The sequence below is a fragment of the Octodon degus genome, unplaced genomic scaffold, assembly GCF_000260255.1.
Source record: "Octodon degus isolate 3935 unplaced genomic scaffold, OctDeg1.0 scaffold00017, whole genome shotgun sequence".
NCBI classification, from domain to species: Eukaryota; Metazoa; Chordata; class Mammalia; order Rodentia; family Octodontidae; genus Octodon; species Octodon degus.
The window spans coordinates 1,013,001-1,019,707 of NW_004524593.1; the positions used below are offsets into that span (position 1 = coordinate 1,013,001).

The following is a 6,707-nucleotide window of genomic DNA, read 5'->3' on the forward strand; positions in this document are numbered from 1 at the left end:
ATATATATATAATTTGAGATTCCATCCAGTTTTGCTTATTCTATTTGCTTTTATTCTCTCCAGTACTGGGAGTTGAACTCAGGGCCTTCTCACTGAGCTACATGTCCAGCTTTCTTTGTATTTTTTTTAACTTTAATATAGGGTCTTTCTAAATCACCATATTCCCCAGAGTGGGTTTAAACTTACATCCTCCTACATTAACCTCCCAGAGTGCTGGGGTTACAAACATGCCCTGTGGTGCCCAACTCACTGTAGTATTTTTAAATCACTACAATGGATGTTTATGCAGACATTCAGTGTAAGTTACATCCACCCTTGAGTAGTTCATTGAGATTGTTTTTCATTCCTGCTGACTTTGGGTCCCTGCCCTCCCTCACTAATTGTTGCTTCTTTTTATTTCCTCAGAAGCTATAAAGGTGAGCAGCATACATTTTACAAGTGACAGCAATCTCCTACGCCTATCAGGCCTCTTTCTCTGTTGAACATTAAGATGGTGGGAAAATAAGGCCTTGGTACATCGAGGAATCTCTCAGAGAAGACTGCAGCTTCCACCCATTATTCCACGATTCTCTCTAGTGCCTCCTCCTGGGCAAGGAGAGCAATTATCATCCTCAGAATGGAGCTGTTTTGTACAGAAAGTAAAATGGCATCGCCCATGGTCTAGTCTCCAAACCCAGTGAGTCAGTTATGATAACGGCTGCTGTACACTTTTAGATCCTGACCTACCTAGTACACAAGCTGAATTCCACATGGATGAAGGACCCTGTTTTTACGGCCTCACTACCTTGCTCAGATCAAGCACAGGACTATGACATTCACTTCCATAAACAATGGAGGCCATGTTTGGGTAGCCAGATTATTGATGAACCAGCATCAGGAAAGAGTGCTAAGGTCAGGCATGGAAGGAGCACAGCACAAAGGAAAGCTGAGACAGTTTGGAGACCTCAAAGGTTCCCAACAATCGGTTTTTGATTAACTCATTTTCTCTTCCTAAGTGCCTCTTTCAATATACAGAACGTCAGTAACTGTTCTTACTGGTGAGTTACACAAAGACAGTACATTTAGACAGAGATGTTTCATAAAATATTTCTTGAATTGATGAATGAATAGTGGAGAAATCTGCTACTCTTAGGATCAGTTGCAAGGATTAACATCAAGACTCATTCTCCCTATCTGGTACAAAGTACTTGACCTCCTATATAATCCAGGTCACAGTACTTGTCGGTGCTAAGAACTGATAAGCCCTTGAGGCTGCCCATTTTGAATGTAGACAAATGTTTTAAAGGTAGCTACATTTTTATAAATGATAGGATATCTTCTCTTATCTCTAATATAAATTGATAACTTATGATTTAAAAATAAAATTTATTTTTTAGCAAAAACAGCTCCTACTCAACCCAATAATTCTAACAATTATACTTTGAAGAATTGGCTTTGGCCAGCTCTGAAGCAGTAAGGATGCTCCAGTTTGGGTTTTTGTTTTCTTGTTGTTGGCTACAGCTTGTCTCTAAAAGAAGCTTAAGAAATGCTGCTTTAAACATTTTTGTAGCAGGTGAATTTTCACAGAAGAAGTTATAGCTACTCAGATCAACACTAAGTTCCCTAAGTTCATATTTTCATCTTGGTTTGCATTTTTAATAAGCATTAGATAGTCTTGATTTCATCATCTGCTGAACTGTGAACAAATGCTACACAACATTTAATGTGGGGCCGGGGAGCTGGCTCAGTGGAATAAGTGCTTCCCTGGCAAGTGCAAGGGCCTGAGTTCAATCCCTGGTTCCGCCAAAAATAAATAAATAAATAAATCTTAAAACCAAAATAACACATGCACATGAGCGCACACACACACACACACACACACACACACACACCATTAAATGTAAATACCAAGAATTTACTAATCTGTAACCTATAAGCTGTTTCCTAAAAGAAATAATTGGAAAGCTTTTGTTATACTTCTGGCCAACTCTGGTATGTATATAAATTGGGGGTTAAATTGCTGAATTTGACATATAAATTACCAAATAATTAAAATTGATTACTCGCTAAGCATCTAGTTATACTTTTAGACACTATAATTTACTGTCCTTAGAACTTCTATTTGATTACCAATAAAATAATTATTTCTACTTGTCTCATAGGAAGCTATAAATCTTGCAGTAAAGTTATAAATGTGCAACATTTGCCAATTTCCATGGTATAAACTATTCTTACAATAGACAATTTCAAATTACCAGTGGGAGCTCACTGAACATGGAGCTGTGAAGAGAAATGTAGCACAGGCTCTGGAGAATCAGTAGGACTGGCTTCCAGCATTCCAGAAGGAAGGGGAAAACAGATGCAAGCTACTAAGTGTCTCCTTTCCTTTTCACTAAGGAAAATGTAGCTGCTTTGCTGATGCTGTCTCTACTCTGACTTCTCAACTTTAAGATGTCTGAGCAGTTGTATGTGGGGATTGCATCTGTCCTAGCTCTGCTTCTCACACTTTTTAGCTGCAAGCTGGGCTGGCAAGACACCTGGACCACTCCCCACATTCCTCACGAATGACCCCAGTCCTGCTTGCCTGATCCCAAGAAGCAAAACCAAGATGAATTTTGTTGCAAAAGAAAAGTTATGGAATCACACATGGGAGAGACTTGTCTTTCTTCTCAGTCTAGCACAGAAAAGGCTGACAGAATCAACACTTTCTGAGCCAACAGAATATACGTGGTGAAACGCTGAACTTGTGCAACATTGAGACTTTATAACTTTGGATGTACATGTGATAAAAGAAAACATGTTATAACTGTTGCTTATTCATCAAAGCCACATTCTTGGGAAGAACAGAGGGACCAGATCATGAAGATGATTTACGAACTCACTCAACACCAAACTGAACGACAGTATCTCATGGTTAGAAAAATCAGATTAAATGACGTAACTCAAAAGATGGCGGCGGTGTTTAAGCCAAACATTTGGACCACATTGCCTAAAATTGTAAGAATAACTTTTTCAGTTCTTGCTTACAACTACCTTCTGTTATCAATCGATGCTTACTAAATTTAAACTTGTTTGAACACCTTACTTCATATTAAAACTGAGCTTGGAGGGAAAAGAAAATCAGTTAAGGGAGCATATCTGGTTCATTGTATTCCTGTTTTCAGTTCAAAAAATCTTAACCTAGGTGTCTTAATAGAGGAGTATATTCATGTGCATCTTCAACAAAAATCACTGATATCCAATTGTCTTATTATTAACTAGTGTAATTGAGAATTAATAGAGTCAATTTTCATCAAAGAAAATGGCTTTTTCTCAAATTGGCCTCTAGCCTCCTAAAGTGATCATGAAAATTCCAATAAAGTATGACTGTAATAACTAGAGAGTTATAAACAACTGTCTAGGTGAAAATTTTATGTGTGGTCCTTGTATAGGGGTAATTCTGCTTCTTTCCATTTCTTGAGTTCTTTCTTTACACTCAGAAGATCTGTTCATGCAAAGGAGGAAAGAGAATTGAGTTATCTTTTATTAAATGTCTACTGTGCTCAAACCACTGGTTCCTCTTTCATTTTGATTCCTGGAATCTGCGTTGGAAAAGAATACAACTTAAAAAGGGAAGTGAGATGGCCCATCTAGGACCTTTTCCTGCTTCTAAGCTGCTCCTAAACTGCTGTCAGCCCACCTCTTTCTCTACCAGAATTCTTATGTCCATAGTGGAATCTACTGTCGTTGGTTTTCATAGACTGGAGTTCCCCACCTTGAGCATCTAAGGTGATTTTCTACTGAAAGGGATGACCATGAGACCAGAGAGCTAGAGGTAGTGGCATGACCACATTCCCCCGATATCATAATTATCAGAAAACTGTCATCCACCCAGGATAGTAAAGGCAAACCTTTTAGAACGTCCATTGATAATGTAGCCAGCTGCAATCTATATGTCACCCACACTGACCTAGAAGGTAAAAGAGTCAATAAAAAGAGAGTAAAAAAAATCTTTGGGAAGTCTTGGGAGCATTCAAGGTGACTTTCCACTGCAGCTTCCTAATCCTTGTTGAATTGCTGCTATTATTATTACAACTACTACTATTACTGCTACTACTACTCAAGAAAGTTGAGAATGTCCTGATCAAGAGATTAGTATCTCACACATCCGTGAATTTTCTACAGGGACGAGGAAAGATGCACCCACTCTGCTACTGATATCAAATTGTTGCGAGTTTTTTCCTAGAGAAAAGCATTTCCTCCAGTCTTGTAGAGGAAATTTTCCCCAGTAATCCTTTCAACCCATGTAACTTAGGAGAATGTTCCAAAAGGGCTCCAGCTTTGTCCTCGTTGAGCAAGCCAGATGGTTGGTTTTCCCCAACTGCCACGTCATGAACTGCTTCATTCTGCAGCCTATGCATGGGATAGCAACACTTGTGATAAATCTTGCTGAGAGCTTTTTCTAGCCAAAAGCCCTCATGCATAGCAAAGTCTCTCAAAGAGCCTCACTTGCAGCAAGTCAAGATGGCAGAGGGGGAAGGAAAAGTCCACGCAGGCATGCTGATCTTGGAGCCTACACAGCAGTGAAACTTCAGTTCCAGGAAATCCCCATGGTGGAGATCTGCTCCACACTTCTGGGTGACTAACTCAGGAGTGAGAGTTCTGCTTCTCCAAGAAGGCCCATCGACTTCCAGGAAGGTGAAACTATACTCAACAAAACAGAGGAGTCACATGCAGTGTCATCAACTCTGGTAACTACAAAAACATGCTGTGTGGCGCAAGTTTATTTTTAGGAAGAAAATGAGCAAACACCAGGGCCAGGTTAGGTCATGACCATAAATCAGACTGCTGCAAGGCGAGGTCCTCTCTCAGGATGTTATGCCTGTGGATGCCCCACATGCATGTGTGCCGCCTTCTGCAGAACTACTTTCCCAAGACCCTGTCGCCCCAGAGAGATCACAAGAGGGATGTAAAAGACCTAGAGAGGAGAAGGAAAGAAGCCATCCATCAAAGATCAGGCAAGCCTGGCAGAGAGCAGGACATGTGTACAGGAAAAGTGGGAAACAGTGAAAAAAGATCCCAGGAAAGTGTTTTTCAGCTGTTCTAGATAACTTGCCTTCAAGACAAGATCAAGCCCAGCTTTTCATCTGTGAGCCCAAGGTTTTACAAATTAGAGGCCAGGGTGGAGGCAAACCTCCCAGGGGACCATTTCACTGACATTTTTCCAGCAAATTTTTCAACCTCTCCTTCCAGAACACTTTTCATTTTAGTCATGCTCTCCTCATGTGCAAAGATGACAGAAACCAGGACAGGGGATTTCCCTGGTTTCCCACAGGCCACCCAAGCATAGGGTAGAAGTCAATGTGGCAGGTGTGCAGGGAGAAGAGAGGAATACTCTGAGATTTCCATAGAGATCAGGGAATCATTGAATGGAAAAATGGAAACAAACATATGGGAGTGTCCAGGCCACACATGACACCCATTGACAGTGGTTGCATGGTACCTGGCACAGGGCTAATGCATAGCAGCTATAGGGAAGTTTCCAGCGATGTTGACTGGGGTTAAGGATAGTGCAGGGACCTATCACTTTTTACTACAGACCTGAAAGACCCAGGGCTCTGAATATACGCAGGTCTCAACTAGTACCTGAAACTTGACCTTCCAATAAGCTCCCAGGAGAAGTCAATGTACTAAAACTCATCTGCATTTTGAATATCAGGGCTCCTGGTTTTTTGTTCTTGTTGTTTTGTAGTGGTGGGGATGGAACTCAGAGCCTCACATGTTTTAGGGAAGAGCTCCACCACTGAGCTAGCCCTCTAGCTTCATGTTATTTGGGTTTGGTTGAGGAACCTTTCCAGTGGTGAAAGATAAAATCTTGGGTACACATGCTAAGCACATGCTCTACCGCTGAACTACAGTCCCAGGCTCTGAGCAGCAGGATTGCACATCATCAGAGAGACTGTGTCAGTGCAATGGGACATTATGCACAGTCAGGGGATATGGCCGAATATAATTAACATCCGCAGGTAAGCCTCACCCCCACATAGATGCAAACACGTGACATCCACAGATGCCTAGTGACAGTCTGTACCTTCTTTTTCTTACACATCTCCTACAAAGATTGGGGGACAACAATAGAAAAAAAAAACCATAGTGGATATAAAGACTTGAATGAGCAAAAAGGAAGCAATAACTTTAAGTGTTCAACTTCAAAGATGTACAAAATATGCTACTGCATTATTTGAAATAGAGCCCTTCCTTAGCGGTCTAGTGGCTAGGATTATTAAAATAGAAAAAGCATGCAATTCACCCATGTGGTAGAATATGACCATACCACTAAAAAGTCACACTTTCAAAGAGTATCCAGGGTAAAATATATTCATAGCTTATTTTTTAACAAGCAAAGTAGGTTCTGAAAAAAAGGTATATATATTCATATATATTCTGGAACAAATTATAGAGAGTAACAAATATGCATTTATTTCATAAGTGCAGATTAACATGAGAATTAATATTTACATTTCTGCAATAAGCGACATCTCTGAGTCTGCACATTTGAAAAATGAAACAAGTGCTAATGTCTACTTGGTTTTGAAGATCAAGCACACTAATGCAGATAAGGCTAACGAAAGGAGACACTCAAAACTAAGATGTTGAGTCCTAGCCCAGGTCCGGTGAGTGTGTGGAGAGCTTCCTGCTACCCTGCGCCGGCGGGACCAGTCCCAGCCCAGGCGCAGCGTGGGCCGGAC

The 6,707-nt window shown here is 40.7% G+C and overlaps 1 protein-coding gene across 1 annotated transcript in view; it reads right to left on the reverse strand.

Annotated features, from left to right (window-relative positions):
* Pappa2 (pappalysin 2) overlaps positions 1–6,707 on the reverse strand; it is a 300,191-nt gene that overhangs the window by 265,372 nt on the left and 28,112 nt on the right. The gene's annotated exons all lie outside the window — the stretch shown is intronic.